At 47.4% G+C, this 17,262-nt stretch overlaps 1 protein-coding gene across 2 annotated transcripts in view; it reads left to right on the forward strand.

Moving 5' to 3' along the window:
• AFAP1L2 (actin filament associated protein 1 like 2) overlaps window positions 1-17,262 on the forward strand; it is a 74,390-nt gene that overhangs the window by 22,961 nt on the left and 34,167 nt on the right. The window contains exon 1 of one of the 2 annotated variants that reach the window (XM_054071480.1): window positions 5,304-5,322. The exons of the other annotated variant lie outside the window; for it this stretch is intronic. The gene's annotated coding sequence lies outside the window, so the exon portion shown is untranslated. Of the gene's footprint in view, window positions 1-5,303; window positions 5,323-17,262 lie in introns of those variants that run through there. 2 annotated transcript variants of the gene reach the window in all.

The following is a 17,262-nucleotide window of genomic DNA, read 5'->3' on the forward strand; positions in this document are numbered from 1 at the left end:
TCCTGTAGCTTTGAACAAGATACACCTTGCAAAGGGCCTTGCACAGCCGCTCGCGGAGGATGCCACGGCAGCTCCTGTGCTTGGCTTTGCTCCTCAGGCAGGAGTTCCTTTTGAAGGGTGTGAGTCTGCCCAGCAAAACAAATGACATTGTTTTCACATGGTGTAAAACCACTCCCTCCACCTTCCCCTGCACCGCTGCCCGTATCCCGGCTGTAAATCCTGAGGGGAAGCAGTGGGTTGAGTCATCTGGCGCTGCCTGTGTATTTACAAAACAGACAATCTGGAACACTGCAGAGGCCAGGAGGAGAAACTGATGCACAAAAAATGTTGGCCGGAGATGTTGGGCTCCCCATGCTCCTTTCTTGTCCTTGGGCTCGGCTGCTGACACACATCACTGGGTTTCAGCTGAGGTGATCGATAGGAGCTCTGCTTCAAGAAAACCACTGATGAGGCATCAAACTGCTGGGCTAAATTTGCTTGCATTTTCCTTGAAAAACCTTGTCCCTGCTCAAGGCAGGGACACGGGCATGGAAGAAGGTTTGCAGGGGGAAGGTCTTTGAAGACTTGCGATGCTTGCAGCCGAGTGGGCTGATCGTGCTTGCCTCACAGCACCCGAGGTGGTGGGGAGGCTGCCTGTGCAGCTCTGGCAGCTTCAGCTGCTCCTTACGTTAGCTGCAGCCTGCAGTGGTGTGACTTTGATCTTGCTGGCGCTAGGATAAACAAGAGTGAGCTCTAGGGCTACTCCTGAGGCTGCTTTGCAGTGGGGTAGCCTGCTGCAGTCCACGTGCATCCAGTGCTGTGACACGGCGGGGACAGAAGCAAGCCTGGTTCCACATCCTCGCCGTTAGCTGGTGGTTACGCAGCCTCCCCACGTTCCCTCCTGTACCTTTTCCTCCTAGAGTAACAAAACCAGAGCAGGGAGGTTTGGGCTGTTCTGCTGGGTCTCTCCTTCCCTAACCTGCTCTGGCAGCTGGTCACCTCTTAATGAGCAGAGTTGCCTGGGGATGCCATTTACCCGGGAAGGCAGTTCCCCCTGCACTGTTGCATTGATTTCTTGTAGTAACTGCATGTCCAGCCTCGCTTGTGAGTGCTGTTCTTTCTTTCCACGCTTTTCCCTGGAAAAACTGCTTTTCAGCAGAAGGGCTGTGTTTGCAAGCTTCTTTCTTCCTAGAAGGGGCAGGATGAAATGACTCGTGGTCCTCATAACGTATGATGGAATGGATGTACAGTGGAGAGGGATTGCTCCTTTCCTCTCCGAATATCCCCCCCACACTATGAGAACAGGGATTTTGCTGCTGAAGCAACTGGGCAGGAAATGGGAAGTGAATAAAGGAAAGGGCTCCTTCGCATGCTGCAAGTGTGACCCGTGGGACACACTGCTGGGGCCAAAGTCCCTGCTATTAGTTGAGCTTTTCAAAGGGCTTCCTAACCTTTTGATGTAACCCACATCGGCCAGACTCCAAAGCAGTAAGTCTGCATCATGCCTCGTGGCTAGGGAAAAATCAACCTGCACATTAGGAAGAAATACAATGCAAGGATGTCATAGACTCCTTGGGCTTGTGAGGGCTCGTACAGCGGCTGGCGTGGGGTGGGGTGGTCTTGCAGGCAACACCTCGAAAGCCTGAATCTCTCTCTCAGCAAGGCAATACACCCCGGGGTGGAAGATGACCTCTGCGAGGTGCAGTGGCAGTATCTCAGGAAAGACTCACTGTCCCATGTGGTCAGGGTTGTGTGCCTTGCTGAAACCCGAAAATTCCTGTGCTGAGACCCAAGCCGTGTGCCCCGAGCCCAGCTGGCTCTTTCACAGACAGGCAGCTGCTGCTGCAGCGGATCTGCTGCATCGTGGAGTGCCAGGTATCGATTCACGCCTGCTGGCCCAGTGATCTCCACTTCTGTTGAATCCCTCTGGCTCCCCAGCGTCCTGGTCTGGGATTTGAGATCAGGGGGATTTCTGTTTGTTTGTTTAAGAATCTTTTTTTATTAATTTATTCCTAATCAGATACAGTTTTCATCAGTGCTCAGGCTGTGGCTTTCAGCTGTCTTGAAATGAAAAGAAAATCCATGTTTGTCTTCCAGCACCTTGGGAGCCAAGGGAAGCCTTAGCCAGAGCCAAGATGTAACGTGGCAGTACAAACACTGATATCCGATGTTCCACCAGATTTGTAATTAAGAGCCGATGATCTTCCCAAGGTTACCAGAAGGACACTAGGCTGCAGGACCCAGTTGTCAGGCTGCCATAACACTAAACCTGTTCCTATGGCAATGAGCTGACTGCTGTTGGGTTTTGTGCTGATTTCAGGGGTTTTTTTCTCTTTTTTTTTAATTTAAAATGAGTGTTGCTATGTATCCCCTTTCTTCCTGATGCAGCCAGGATCTCAGCACAGTTTCCCAGCAGTGCAGCATCCCGTAAGGGCTACAGGCAGTGCCAGGCACTCTGCGGAGACGTCGTGAGAAGCAGCGCTTTTCCCAGAGGTCCATCAGTCCCAATGCCATCACGGAGGTGAAGGGGGCCTGGGCAGCTCCAGTGGTTTCTGCAGGGGGCTGTGCTGGGGCTGCCATTCAGTCCTTTTTTTCTCATAGTATTTTTGTCGGAGGAATGCACCTCCTGACCTCGCTGCTTGCAGCGCTGCCTGGGAGAGCAGAGCGCCGGGAAGAGGGGTCCCGGCCGTGCTCCAGCTGTGACTCGCCAAACTGTTCTTATTTCGGGAACGGCTGGGTGTTTCCAGGTCCCCTGGGTATGTGCTGCGTTTGCCTTCTCGCCTTTGTTTAATGCTTCTGGGACAATAACGAGGACCTGGAAACCAGCCATAATTTATGATCTATTTTTGTTAAATTGGGTAAGCAGGACACAAAATACATCCTGCTTACCCACCTCTCCCCTTTTAGCAGAAGGGATGCCTGAGTAGGAACCGTACAGGGAGGGCTGTGTTGGTGCAGGTACCAGCCAATTTTTTTGCCTAGTTGGTGTTCCCAAGCCTCACTTTTTGTAGCAAGGGAAAGAAAAGATGGTTTTGTCCTCTTAAACTTTTGGGTCCTCCTTCCTGCCTGTACTAGAAGGTGCTGTGTGTTAAGAAAGAGCACAGTGTACGTCTCGGGAGCTCCTCTCCGCTCACTGGTTGGGAGGCTTTTGGTTGTTTTAAACTGCCGGTTAGAAAAGCACAGGCATGCTTCTCCCTGCTCCAGCCTGCTTTACCACTGGGACATCCCTCCCCCGGCATGAGCATGGGCTGAGATCCCATCATGGACTTGCTTAAAAGAGAGTTGTGTGTGAAAGGATGCATCATCAAGGGATGGAGTTAAACACGTGTTTGACCTCTTTAGTTGAGGCAGGGCCATAAACAAGCCAGTCACAACAGTATTGCATTTTGTAAATGTCTGCCCTTCCTAGTTGCTAAAGGATGGCCTTTATTAGTAACGGATTAAGGGAAATATGTGAATTTAACAGTCTTCAGGTTGTGCACCTACTGTACTTGGTACACACAGGATTTAGAGGGCTTTGCTGCAGATTATGCCCAAGTCTAACCACTGCGCTGAGCAGAGCGAGCCATGGGGATGGTTCCCTCCGGGCTCCTCAGCTCCAACTCTGAATCCTCCCTTTGCTGCATGACTGCAGCTCTGTGTCCCAGGCTCCTCGTTTCCCTCTTTTTCATGGGCATCCTGAAAAGATTTTGTTCGGCACAGCTACCATCTGCAGTCCTTCTGGAAACCAGATGTGTCAGCTCAGCAAGACATCCTGCCTAAACGTTTTCAAACAGCAGTTTAGGGTTGCCTTGTGACTCTTGGTTCAGGAGTTGTTTGTTTTTCAGCGTTGGTTTTCTGTCTTGTGTCTCTCCCTCTGCAACAAGGCCAGATCCTGATCTCACTTTTACCAGTCAGAAAAAGCAGCAGCTCATACTGAGCTGGGTGGCATGAAGGGAAGGTTGAAGCAGACCCCTTGTCCATGGGATATTCTGAAAGGTGACTGAGAATGCAGCAGCTGATTCCTAACCCAAATATTGGCCCCGGGGAAAACCCCCTCTCAGAAGCTGCTGGGTCTCCCTCTGAGAGGGCTCGCTAGCTGGAACCACAGTTGGCCACAGGAGAAGGGAAGGAAAGCAGGCGGGTTAGGACATCAGTGGGGTTTTTCCTTCTGTCGTAAGAAATAGGAGAGCATGGATGCACTTCTGTAATTTCTGAGATGGGCTGTGATGTGCAGAAGGAGGTTGGTTTGGGAGTTCCCAGCTGCAGGGGTCCTCACTGTGCACCAACGCAGGTTTCCTTGTGGGATGAAGCACCAGGATGCAGCCCTGACCCCTCTGCTGTAGGAGACAGCATTGCATCTGCAGGAGATGAACTTTTATTTCCAAGCTTCTCCTGGCACTGGGAGAGTAAGGGATTACTGGTAACACAGCTGCAGTTCATAGGCCAAATTTATTGGTCTTTCCCAGCTGCTTTGGGCTTTTGGGCTAATACAAAGGGGCCATAAACCTAGTCTGCTGGTGCAGTTAACCAGGAGCTATTAGAGCTTTGTAACACCACTCTGGGATGAAGTCGTTGGAGCTGCCCTGATGAATATAGCCCAGGGAGATTCATGCACTGGCAGGGAGAAGCCTGATCCTGGTATCCTCTTGCACATACAGCAAGAAGAAAGCAAATGGAAGATTTTTCTGCTAGACGTTTTTTCCCCAGAGAATCCCGACCCATCAGGAGCTTGTTGGTTTATTTTTATTTAAATTTTATTTTTTTAGTGAGTGAAGATGCATGAAAATTTTTTCATTAATGTTCCTCAGGGCCAGGCTGGTATTTTCTGATCATTACAATTGCCACAAAGGCTGTTTCTTCCGAGGAAACCCAGATCACCGGGTCTGAACCTCAGAGATCCCTGCCGATGTCTTGGGGGGCTCCTACCCCAAGGAACGATACCAGCATGTATATAGGGGAATGACTTAGATGGGAGAGAGGTGCTCCAGAGGAACTGGTATTTGGTGTGCAGAGGAGTTGCCTCTGGTGCTGCACAATCTGAGTTTGGCTTTGGTCCTCAGTCCCTGCCATCCTAGAGGAGAGCCCTGGTAGCTTGATAGGGTTATTGGCTACTGAAGGGCAGTGGATTCTGTCTTTGTTTTCTCAAAACCAAACAAAATCCCCAGGCTTGGGCTTTCCATTGAATGTGGAGTGGTTTGTGGTTTCCCATTTCAATGAAACACAGCTTGCATTTGTTTCACTTTCATCTTGGTTTTTCTCCGGTGTTTTGGGATCCCCAGAGCTGGACATCTGGATCTGACATGAACTGGGAAATTTCTGCAGCTTTGCCTGTGCATGTCTGCATAAAACTGGAGTTTCCTGGTAAGAGAAAAGAGTTTCCCTTCTCTGTGCTAAAATTAGAACTTTATTGGTGGACTTCAGTGGGGCTGTATAGATTTATACCAGATGAAGATACAGCTCCGGTAGATACTGTGGTGATCGCACAGCAATAATGTGATCTTTATGTATACGTGGAGCATTTCTGTGCTCTCAGAGGAGTGCTCCTTTCACTGTAACCCAATTTATTCTAAACCAAACCTTGCCAGTTCAGTGAAGTTCTAAGGTGCAGGTTGACCTGCCTGGCCTGTTGAGCTCACATAGCTAAGGAACGCCCATTCCCAGCCAGTGACTACCCAGGTGTGAGTAGTATGTCCAGTTGCCTTTGCTCCATGGCCCAGTACCCAGGTGGCTGCTGGTGTTAGGGTCCAGCTGATGGTACCACTGATTCTTCTAGAGCAAATTTTGAAGAGGTGTCTTGGCTTCTGTAGCAAGATGCCTTTGCCAGTCTGCCGCTATGTCTCAACGTAAGACACCCTTGATACACCTTCTTGTGATGAGTCCTTGTTCAGGAGTGGCTGCACATGTACAAAGATTGTACTGTTTCACTCAAAACTGTGTCAAGAGCTTGTGAAAGAGGCTCCATGAGACCCATGTCGATAAGTGATACAGAGTGAAAGCTTCCGTTCCTTTGAGAGTATGGTTGGATCCACAAGTCTGAAGCAGATGGGATGCAACACAGCTTGAACTAAATCCACAAGGGGCACTTGAATGCTGAGACAATTTTCAGTAAATACTTTGTGTTATGACATCCTGTGAGCTTCCTCAGAGTTTTACTGGAAGCCTGTTTAAGCTTGCCAAACTTCCGGCAAATTTTTTTCTTGCACACTTGACAGATAAGCAACTCGAGCACCTTAACTGCAGGGACCCACTGAGCTGGGAGTGGGGCAGTCCAGAGGAACTGGCTATGCCACGTGCTGCTGCTTGAGCTCATTCCTCCAGCCTGACTCACCACATCTCACCTGCACCTGGTGAGACAACACAGGTCCTGTTTGCCTTCAGAAGGCTGTTGATTCATTTCAGTTGTCTGTGTCACTGTCTGGATGTGAACCATGGAGCGGAAGAGTTTCTGCTGTAGGGGGAAAGGTCAAGAAATTGGGCGTTAATGCCTTCAGGTAGGGAACAGATGATGGGAAGAAATGGCCCTCGTGCAACACAAGCTATGGATTCACTCCAGAGCTCCAAATCTTTTGGCCTTGGGTTTTATTGCAGACCTCTAGCTTTGGCTCTTACTCTTCCAGAAGTGTTGAGACCTCATGATGGAAGGGGATAAGTGGTGAGTTTCTTGTGAGCTGCTTCAGCTTGCAGAGGAAAACCAGAACAAACATTTCTGCTGGTTTCAGCTGTGCTTTTGCTGTTGCAGCCCCGTGTTTGTTTGATTCCTCAATTCAAACCCTCTCGTGGCGTAGCAGAGATGTGAAAGCAGCAGAAATTTAGCAATGATCCTTGGGAAGTGGAAATCAGAGTTTTGCATTCAGATTGATCTCTGACTAACATCACACCTCTGCAGCTGAATTCGTGCTGCTGACCTGAAAGGTCAATCAGTGCAGAGCAAATATCAGTGCTCATGGACTCATGGAAGCCTTTGAAGCCTTTGCTTCAAATGAAATCCCCATGATGAAGGAAGATAAACTGTGCCATATACAAAACGAGTTAGCTAAGAAACGTCTTATCTCTGAAGGGTTTGCAGAAACCTTCTCGTGTTTGGGAATGATGAAAGCAAGATAGCTATTAAATTGAAAAAAGAAATGGGAACAAGAGGTGTCTGGTTTTTGACGGTGGCATCTTTCTCATGTTTTCAACAGTCACAAGGGTTTTCTGTAAAAAAATGTTTTGAGAAGCAGATATTCATGAAACTGCGTTTCTAATACAGGCTGAGGAGCACTGGGAAAGCTAAAGAAACTTTTTTGGCAGCAGTTCATCTTTCTTGGCCTAGTGTACTTGCCCAATCTGTGTCCCTTTTAAATTCTAATGACTTCCTCAGGCACCACAAACACTCTGGCCTTGTCACTTTTCTTTTTGAAGTTTGCTTCTCATAATGCAGCTTTTTCTGAAGAAATGCTCCTGCTGTCAGTCAGCTAACTAGTCCAAAACACTTCTCTGCTTCAAAATAACTTAATTCCTTTCCAGTTACAAAGAATGGCTCGCCTGTTGCTGGCTGCTGACTCATGCGAGAAAGGTAGCGTGCCTTGTGTCAGCCAGGAGACCAGGTTCCTGCAGCCACCTAAAATAGGGCAGAAAATATGAAACTGGGCATGGACAAGGTGGGAACATAGAATCATTGAGGTTGGAAAAGACCTCTAAGATCATCAAGTCCGACCCCATTGTGCCTACAAACCCATGTCCTGCAGTGCCACGCCTGCATAATTTTTAACCCCTCTAGGGATGGGGACACCATCACTTCCCTGGACAGCCTGTTCCAATGCTTCACCACTCGTTTGATAAAGAATTTTTTTCTGATGTCCAATCTAAACCTCCCCTGGTGCAGCGTTGAGTGCATTTCCTCTCGTCCTATCGCTTCTTGCTTGGGAGAAGAGACCAGCACCCACTTTGCTACAACCTCCCTTCAGGTACTTGTAGAGGGTGATAAGGTCTCCCCTCAGCCTCCTCTTCTCCAGACTAAACAATCCCAGTTCCCTCAGCTGCTCCACGTAGGATTTGTTTTCCAGACTCTTCATCAGCTTTGTTGCCCTCTGGACACGCTCCAGCACCTCAACATCCTTCTTGTCGTGAGAGGCTCAAAACTGAATGTAATATTTGAGGTGCGGCCCCACTAGTGCCAAATACAGGAACACAATTCCTTCCCTATGCCTGCTGGTCACTCCATTTTTGATACAACAAGGGATGCTCTTGGCCTTCTTGTCCACCTGCTCACGCTGCTGGCTTGTGTTCAGGCAGCTGTTGACCAGGGAAGCAGAGGTCTAGATGCAGTGAAGTGTATTAAGAGAAAACCCATGTGTTGGTGGTGCTGGAGCATCAGTCAGTGCTGGGTTAGTATCTTTGAAGCTTAAGGAACCAGCCCCATCGCTGAAGTTTTGTGCTTTGACTTAAAAGGCTACCTATCATGAATGGTCAATATTGAAGAAAGTGCACTTCTGAAAGATCTCTAATGTATTTAACGTCACAGTAGACTTTCCTAATTTTGCAGGACCAATTTATTTTGTGCTGTGAAAGAGGGGTCTGCAGTTTGGCCCAGGGATACGCGAGATAGCAAAGAGGCAGAGGTTGTGAGGACCGTGCTGTCCCACAACACTATCTCCAGGACCTGAGTGTGATCTCTGCATAGTGCCATGCTGTGTGAGCATCTTGGCCTCCTCAGGGCAAGGCGGAGATACCGCAGCACTAAGCAATATAAGCTGATGCATGTATTTTTCTTCACTGACCTTCCTCTTACTCGCTCCTTTTTCCCCCCACTGCATGTGCCTGCACCTAGCTAGGGGCAAACACGGTGGTCCTCATTGAGGTGTCTTTTTCTGCATTAGGGTTTTCATTTGTTTTCTGTTAGTTTATACCAACATGCAACGCTCGTACTCAAATGCCCTTTCGAGATGACACCGTAGACACACAAGAGATGTGGGTACAACATGTTGGAGTGTTGCCTCTGAAGCGCTCTGTGTGAGAATGGAGAATCATGGGTGGGGAAAGTGCAATGTGTTGTTTTGTTGCCGAGAGGTTCCTATAGATCCAATCTCTCCTTCGCATCTCTGAAACTGTTTCCTGCACTCCCCAGGTTGGAGGATTTGTAGAAACATGAGTTGGCGTGTCCCACCTGGAAATTTCAGACAGTTGTTATTCAAAATAGAGAGGAAATTTGGCTTGTATGTCTCTTGAATTCTGTGGAGGAGCTGAGGAGTTTGATATCTTGAGCGGTACCCAAGAGTTTTTGGTCTGCATTGTGCAGTGTGTGACCTGGTCAGCAGCTTACCCCGGAGGCTGTAACAGATGTCCCTGCTGAAGGCTGAGATGGAGCTAATCGCTTCTCCCAGTCCTTTATGTCCTGCTAACAGGCCAAACGTTCCCCCTTGGGTGGTTTTTCACGTAGGCGAGTGTCAGGAGGCAGCAACTGTGGATAGGCAGCAAAGTCTGACCAGTGCCATTGTAAGAGAAATTACTGCCCGGGGGTGACTGCTGGACAGAAATCTTGTTTTAGGGGGCAAAGAAAAGATGATTGCTTTTCTTTTTATTCAAAGTCAAGTGTTGAAGGACTAGGCGCAATGATAAATAGAAGCTTTTCAGTGGACCAGAAAGAGACACGCAGTGGTTACATCCCAGTTACTGTTTGAGATAGGACTCACTGGCTGGGAAAACCCATGTTCCTTCTCCTCTGTGGTAACAGAAGGGGATGGAGCAGCTCCAGAGAAGATGAATTCAAATCCCTTTAGTTAGGGGAGGGATTTGAATGAACCTCCCCACCTCAGAGGTAGGAATGAGAGGTCTTTGAGGATTCAACCTCCTCACACTCCCTCTTTTTTGCTTTCTTTTTTTTTCCCTCTTGAAATAAATGAGTGAAATCAAAATGACCTTATCTCAAAAAAAATCACATTTTTAAATAATTTTCAGTGAATTCTGCAACAAAATATGCTTAACCTAAAAACTGTGAAGTGTTTTCCTAGTAATTTGTTTTTCCTTTCTTCACCTACCTGTCTGCTGCTCAGAAAGCCCTGGCAAGCAGATAAAAGTAAAACAGATTAAATTGCAACAAACCACAAAAGAAACAATCCTTGTGTTTTTCCTAACCTGAGAAGATTGAAAGGCTCTATGGCTTTGTACTCCCTGGTGGCTTTGGCTTTGCCTTTGGGGCTGGAGCTTAAGTACAGAATTGGTGGAAGGAAAGTCAAAAGGTTGAGTAGATGTTTGTGGTGGCAGCTACGATCTCTATCTAAGCAACAGCCAAAATGTATTTCTCTCTAAACAGGTAGGAGAAGCAACATCTCTTCCTCTTCTTTTTCTCTGGGCCATCAGCAAGTTGGCTGGCCAGTGGTTTTTGGTATCTTCTTTGCAGTGCTGGAAGGCTGCTGGGTTGGCTGTCGGTGGTTGTTCCTTACCAGCTGGCCTGCAATTGTGAGGATGTACATCTCTTTATGCCTGTGAGTGCTAGAAAACTATCTTGAGGGCAGTTCCTGCTTGCAAGATGCTAATCGTGTCCTCGACTGAATTGCTTCCAGTGCTGGAGGCAGAGTGGTGGACTAGCCAGGTGGCGCTGAGCACTAAGTAGATAAGGAGTTCCTTCAAGTTATTACTTTTTATTAAAAGCTATTAATTTATTAGTGCCGGTCCTGAACTATATTACCGTTTCACCTTTTGGATGGAAAACATAGCCACGTGGTTTTGAGTGAGGACAGCGTGGCCTGCCCTAATTGCAGGAAGCCAGGCATGAGCTGCTGATCCCAAATCACTGCTACCTGAATAAGTTGGGCGGAAGGAGGTCCACAGTTACTGAGGGTGACATAAGCATTCATCGACATGAAATACTGAGAAAAGAGAAATGCTACGCTGGGTAAGTTCTCACCAAGCTACAAGGATGCCTCCAAAGTCTTTTAAGAGGGAGATGAAAGAGTCAAATGTGAGTTTAGAAAAGCTCCAAGGAAGCTGAATTTGTTGGAAGGGCTTGAACGCATTTATCAGCAGTTTCTTGTCACAGATTTTCTGCTGAAATAGTAAATGAAAATAATGACCTAACTCTTAAATCTGTGATTGGATTAGTGATACCTTCAGCGTATTTATGTAATGGGCTTCAGAGATTTAATTCAGGGTATTGTTCCCAGTTTGGATAACTGGCTCTCATTCATGTAAACAAAGTGCAAGACAGACGAAGTAAGAAAATCTTATTTATCCAGTAAGTGGTTGTTTTGCTGGTTTGAAAGCTATCTTTCATTTCCTATGCCTCACAGTCAGGATAGAAAGGGAGAAGACTTCCAGTTCACATGATAAAAAAAGAAACGCCAGTCTTTGTCCTGGTCCTCTGCTGCCTCAACCCCCCTGGGCTCCTGCGGGGCCCTGCTGGGGAAGAAGGCAGATGTGCGATATGGTTGTCTTGTCCTGAGCATCTGCTTTCCCACCTGTGCATCTCTGAATTTGACTTTCTGCTGCTCAGTGATGCCTGGAGTCCAGGTGTTGGCTTCTCCTGTGACCCTAGTGATAAAACAAGGTTTACTTAGTCTTGGCAGCTCTTTCAGTACTTGCCTCTCGTATACCTTGTAAGAGATTCCATGCAGCAAAGCAGCCATGGGCAGTGGGACAGATCCATCACTGTGAGTCAAACTAAGAGCCATCCATTATGTATGTCATTGTAGAAGTTGCTTATTTCAGTATGGAAATGTCCATGACTTCTTCTGTCCCTGCTCCATGAGCTTGACCATCATGCCACTTGGGACCTGGATCCATAGAGACACAAACAGGGCCTCGTGTTGCATCTTCTCATGCAGTGGTGTGGAGCTCCAGCAGTCTCCATGGTACTGGCATCCTGACCCTTTATCTGCGCTGCTTCCACACTGGTTTGCCTGTTACTGTCGTTTATAGCAGTAAACTGCTGGCTTATGAGAACTATTGTATCACCAGTTTGCCTTCAAGTAGTGTCACCTGTGTTTTAGCCGGATGCGTTTCTTTCACACAGTGAATGGGAACTGTGTTGGAAGAGCGATTTGCATGAGCTGTTGCGTAACTTGGGTGGCTTGACTGAAATTCTTCCTAGTGAGAGACACTTGTTTTCCCAATGCTTCAGTTTGAGTATTGGACAGAGAGAGTTGACTAAGAGAACATATTTGAGAATTTCTTTTGCAACATAAGAATTAATAACGCAGATGCCAAATGGTACCAAAAACTTGTACCACGTTGGAAAACCCGTTGAGTGATGAAAGCAGTGTTTGGGGTGTGAAGCAGGGCAGAGCTTCTGTGTTGCCTGGAGCATTGCTGCAGTGTTAGAACAACATTGGTGTTTCCTCACAGGGCACATGTGTCTGGAATGGCTCATGTGTTGCCCAGCTGCTTGGGTGATCCATGGCGAACAGGGGTGGAGGCTGCTCCTCCATCCTGACTTCAGTGAAATGTCACATTGGTGGTGTGGGAGAGGGATAGAGGTGGCATCTCTTGAATGTAGGGGCAGGGATATCCAGCCCTGTCCTCGGGTCACCTTTTGGCATCCATGCCCTCCCTGTGTGTGTGGGAGGGTGGGCGAGAGCTGTGGCCTCCTGTGGTGCCAAATGATGGAGACCAGCTGGGACACACTTGCTGAGCACTGGTGACTCATGGCAGGAGAAGGTTTGTAATTCGACCTCTGAAGTACTGTGCAGTCACTCCTAAACCTTTCCTTTCTGCACCTCTTATCCCTAAACTGAATTTTAGTAAATGGTGGTTTGCTTTGAATCCTGTTGTTGGGAAAAGGGTAAGCTTTGGTCCTTGGTGATATCTGTGGATTGCAGGGGTGGGGAGTGGGGTGGTTTTGAGAGATTTTGAGCAAATTTGTCTGCTGATGATTATTATAGAATCATAGAATGATTTGGGTCAGAAGGGACCTTAAAGTCATCCAGTTCCAAGTCCCCTGGGCAGGGACACATCCCAGTAGATGGGGCTGCTCAAAGCCCCATCCGACCTGGCCGTGAACACCTCCAGTAAGGGGGCATCCGTGACTTCCCCAGGCAACCTCTGCCAGTGCTCTGGGCTTCCAGAGACGATCTCTGGTTTGCACGTTTCTGTATCAACCCTGCTGAGGTGCATGCATGCTCCCTTCCGATAACTGAGCTCTTGAAGGGGATGGATGAGGATTGCATGCTATGTTTGGACAAAGGAATGAGTGAGATTATTAAGAAAGAAATCATGCAATCAATTACGATGTTGCTGTAGGTTCTGCCAGCCTACCGTAATATACTTCAGGATACTTCTAAAACCTGTTTTTCGCCTGCATTAGTTGCAGTAGCCTTGTGTAGCCCTTCTGCTTCTCAGCTGTAGGAACAGAGGCTCAGCCCTGGCTGTTGTGGTTTGATGAGCCCCTGCTGCAGAGGAAACAGCAAGGAAAAGACTGGGGCTCCAGGGCTGTGTGTCTGTCTTTCTCTCTGACCCTAGAGCTCTTGCTTTTGCTTTCTCAAACATAACTGCTTTCCCCTTTAGTTATGTTTCTATTGTTTGTTGGAGAAATGATGCCATTAAATCAACAGAGAGTGGTGGGAAAATGCTTTCATATGAGGCTTTCAGAGGGTGTGTGCATGTGTGTGTGTGTGTGTGTGTGTCCTCTCTCTTAAAAAAAACAACGTAACCCTCTGTGTATCTGGCAGCTTCCTTTAATTTGTGTCTTGCCTGCGAGAAAGAAATCCATCTCCAAATATTTTTGGCAGTTAACCTCTTTTATTTGTATTGAAGTGGTACAAACTGTGGGATGTTGTTCCAGGGCTGTTGTTCACCATCATTGTGATACTTAAGCTCATTAGGACCTTGCATTTTTCCAGTCACTGTTTTGGGAATGTGCTATCCCGTGCTTCCTTTTTCCATGGGAAAGTGGAGTCCTGTGGCCGCGGGCGTTAGGGCAGCAGTGTGCCCACTATTCGGCTGCCGTTCTGTAATGCAGAGAGGGATGGAAATGTGCTTTCCTGTAGGTGTGGCCACGCAGACTCATGAACGAGGGTGATGCAAAGTCTGCCACAGCATTTCAAGTACAATCGCACTCCCTAACTAAGGGAGCTTGGCTCCAGAAGCCTTGGCACAGACCTGAGCTGAGGTGCAGGAGCAGATGCTGCCACCTTTGCAGAGCGATGACCACCTTAAGGCAGAGAAGAAGACTGGGCTGAACCGGTGGCTGCACGATGCCTCCTCACACTGGATTTGAACAGTAGAGACCTGCATGTTTGTGTCACATAATGGGTTTTTGCATGTTTCTTTTTCTTGGAAACAGCTTTTCTATTTGATCAAATGCCTCTTAGCTATATCCAGGAAGGGGCTGCTGTACGTTATGTTACATGGCAAAGGATGGGCGTCTTTCCAGTAGCAGGTCAGGCGGTCACCAAGCCCACAAGCGAAGTCAAGCACGTAGAGTGATGGAGAGGTGAGGAAAACTTCACAAGACGGGAAAACAAAAAAAAAAACCTCAAAAAACCCGATCTTAGCTGAAAACTGAAGGAATAAAGGGGGGAAAAAACCAGCAGAGAGGCCTGTGGGGGGAGAAGGGAATCAATGGTGGCAGCTCTAGAGGAAATCGTGTCTCTCTGCTATGCCACTGTAGGATTCGACTCCAGGGCTTGGCAGCAAACACAATTTCTGCTTTGTAAGGATTGTTGGGATTGTTTTCCTCCCCACCAGGAAGGGAGCTCACTAGGACCTTCCCTTGGGGATATTTACCTTAGAAAGAGAACCTTCATTAAAACCCTGCCCTGCCTGACTTGGTCTATTTTTTTTCTAGTTGGCAGTTATAGTGATTTAGTTTGATCCTTACTTACCCTCTTGGCTACTCTGCTGATGTTTCTTTAGTTGCTTCCCTGATGTTTTCCTAGCTTGATTCTGCCCAGCAGGAGTTACTGTGTTACGCAAGTAATATGTGACCTGGTCCCCAGCGTGCTGAGGATGCGGCGCTTCTCACGGCGACAGTGCAGTCAGCCCCAGATCCCAGCATGGTTTTCCATGGCACTTAGGTCAGCAGATGGGGACATATCGACACGCATTGCTGATCACCTGAGCACAGACCTGCAATCTGCAGCCTAGAAGAGCTTTGGAGTGTGATGGGCATACGGCGTGCTGCAAAGGGAAAAGGCACTGCCTTCCCTCAGATGTCACCCAGCAAATTTGTTTGGCAGTGTGAGACCTACAGTGACTCACCATTTTGTCTGTCGTGGGAAGAATGAGACCCTTTGCAAAGAAAGACATCACTGTGTTGCCCCTGCAGTTTCATGCATATACCCTCTGTTGCATAAAGTAAAGCAATAAGGCACTGAGATTCAACTTCTCCTTCTCTTCTCCTTCTCTTCTCCTTCTCTTCTCCTTCTCTTCTCCTTCTCTTCTCCTTCTCTTCTCCTTCTCTTCTCCTTCTCTTCTCCTTCTCTTCTCCTTCTCTTCTCCTTCTCTTCTCCTTCTCTTCTCCTTCTCTTCTCCTTCTCTTCTCCTTCTCTTCTCCTTCTCTTCTCCTTCTCTTCTCCTTCTCTTCTCCTTCTCTTCTCCTTCTCTTCTCCTTCTCTTCTCCTTCTCTTCTCCTTCTCTTCTCCTTCTCTTCTCCTTCTCTTCTCCTTCTCTTCTCCTTCTCTTCTCCTTCTCTTCTCCTTCTCTTCTCCTTCTCTTCTCCTTCTCTTCTCCTTCTCTTCTCCTTCTCTTCTCCTTCTCTTCTCCTTCTCTTCTCCTTCTCTTCTCCTTCTCTTCTCCTTCTCTTCTCCTTCTCTTCTCCTTCTCTTCTCCTTCTCTTCTCCTTCTCTTCTCCTTCTCTTCTCCTTCCCTTCCTTTTTTTTTTTTGTCTTAATTTTTCTTGGATGCTGTTTCCCACCTTCCAGCGGAGGGAAGAGAAATCTGCTGTTTGCTCAGTTAACTGAAAAAAAGCTTTGTGTGCATTTTCTGCTGCCGTTTTGTTAAAGTTCAGAGTTCCGAGGTTAGAGCTGCTGCTTCTCAATAAGAGTCTTGTTCGAACTTCCAGAGCAGCCCACGCAGAGCTGCTTGGGTTCATCTGTGCAGTTCACAGCCCACAACCAACGAGACGCATTGTTTGCCTCTCGCCTTCCATGATTCAGACTTTGCAACAAAGAGAAGCCCAATGCTCCCAACGCGCGTGTGAAGCCGGGCGGTGCAGGATTTTAGGTACATCAATAGAAGCAGTCTGGGTGATTTGGTTTGTCGTGGTTGGTCATTATGTGTGAAAATCAAACAGATTTGTGACAGTGGTCGTAACTGACAATTGTCAGACTTAATAGGGGAAATAAGATAGTTCTCCAGTTTTACAGTTTTCTTATTTTGAGGAATTGCTTCAGGTCTGTAAATTTTGCCTTTTATTTCATTTAATCTAGCAGTGATTCTCCAAGGACAAATTTCACTGTTTACTGGAAGCTTAGTGGTGGGGCTTGTGTGGGTTTTTCTTTCCTTTCCTTTCTTCCATTTGATAACCACAGCACTTCTCATTTTGCTGTGGGGAGATTTCTTTTTTTTTTTCTAGAAATATTTATAAATTTATAATTCTTTTTCTGTGGAGAAAAAAAATGAAGACTTTCCAGCTGGCTAACACTGGGTTGGGCTTTTTATTCTTTTCCCCTGTAAAGGTAGAAGAAGGAAGTGTGGCCAGGTTTCTGATAATCAAAACCAAGCTGGCAAACTTTAGTCCACATTTGTTTGCTTTTTTTTTCTGCTAATCAGCTTAGGTGAACCCTGGTGGGGTTTCAGTGTGGTTGACTTGTGTTTTGAGGAGTGGCCTTCTGGGGTTCAGTAGGTGTTGCTTTTTCCTAGCGCTGTATTTTGTAGAATCATAGAATCATTAAGGTTGAAAAAAACCTCTAAGATTATCAAGTGCCTACTAAACTATGTCTCAAAGTGCCACATCTCCATGCTTTTTTAACATCTCCAGGGATGGTGACTCCACCACTGCCTTGGGCAGCCTCTTCCAATGCTTTACCGCTCTTTCAGTAAAGATATTTTTCTAATATCCTTTCTAAACCTTTCCTGGTGCAATGGTGCAACTTGAAGCCATTCCCTCTTGTCCTATCGCTTGTTAACTCGGGAGAAGAGGTGAACACCTGCCTCACTACAGCCTCCTTTCAGGGAGCTGTGGACAGCAATGAGGTCTCTCCTCAGCCTCCTCTTCTCCAGACTAAGCAACCCCCAGTTCCATCAGCCGTTGCCCACAAAGTTTGTGCTCCAGACCCTTCTCCAGGTTCTCTGAGTCCTTCCTTTTGTTATTTTCCCCCGTGCGCCCGAGCCTGTGGCATCCAGAGCAGTGCAGAGAAGCCATAACCACTGCAGAAGAACCAACGC

This window comes from Cuculus canorus, chromosome 7 (genome assembly GCF_017976375.1).
Source record: "Cuculus canorus isolate bCucCan1 chromosome 7, bCucCan1.pri, whole genome shotgun sequence".
NCBI classification, from domain to species: domain Eukaryota; kingdom Metazoa; phylum Chordata; class Aves; order Cuculiformes; family Cuculidae; genus Cuculus; species Cuculus canorus.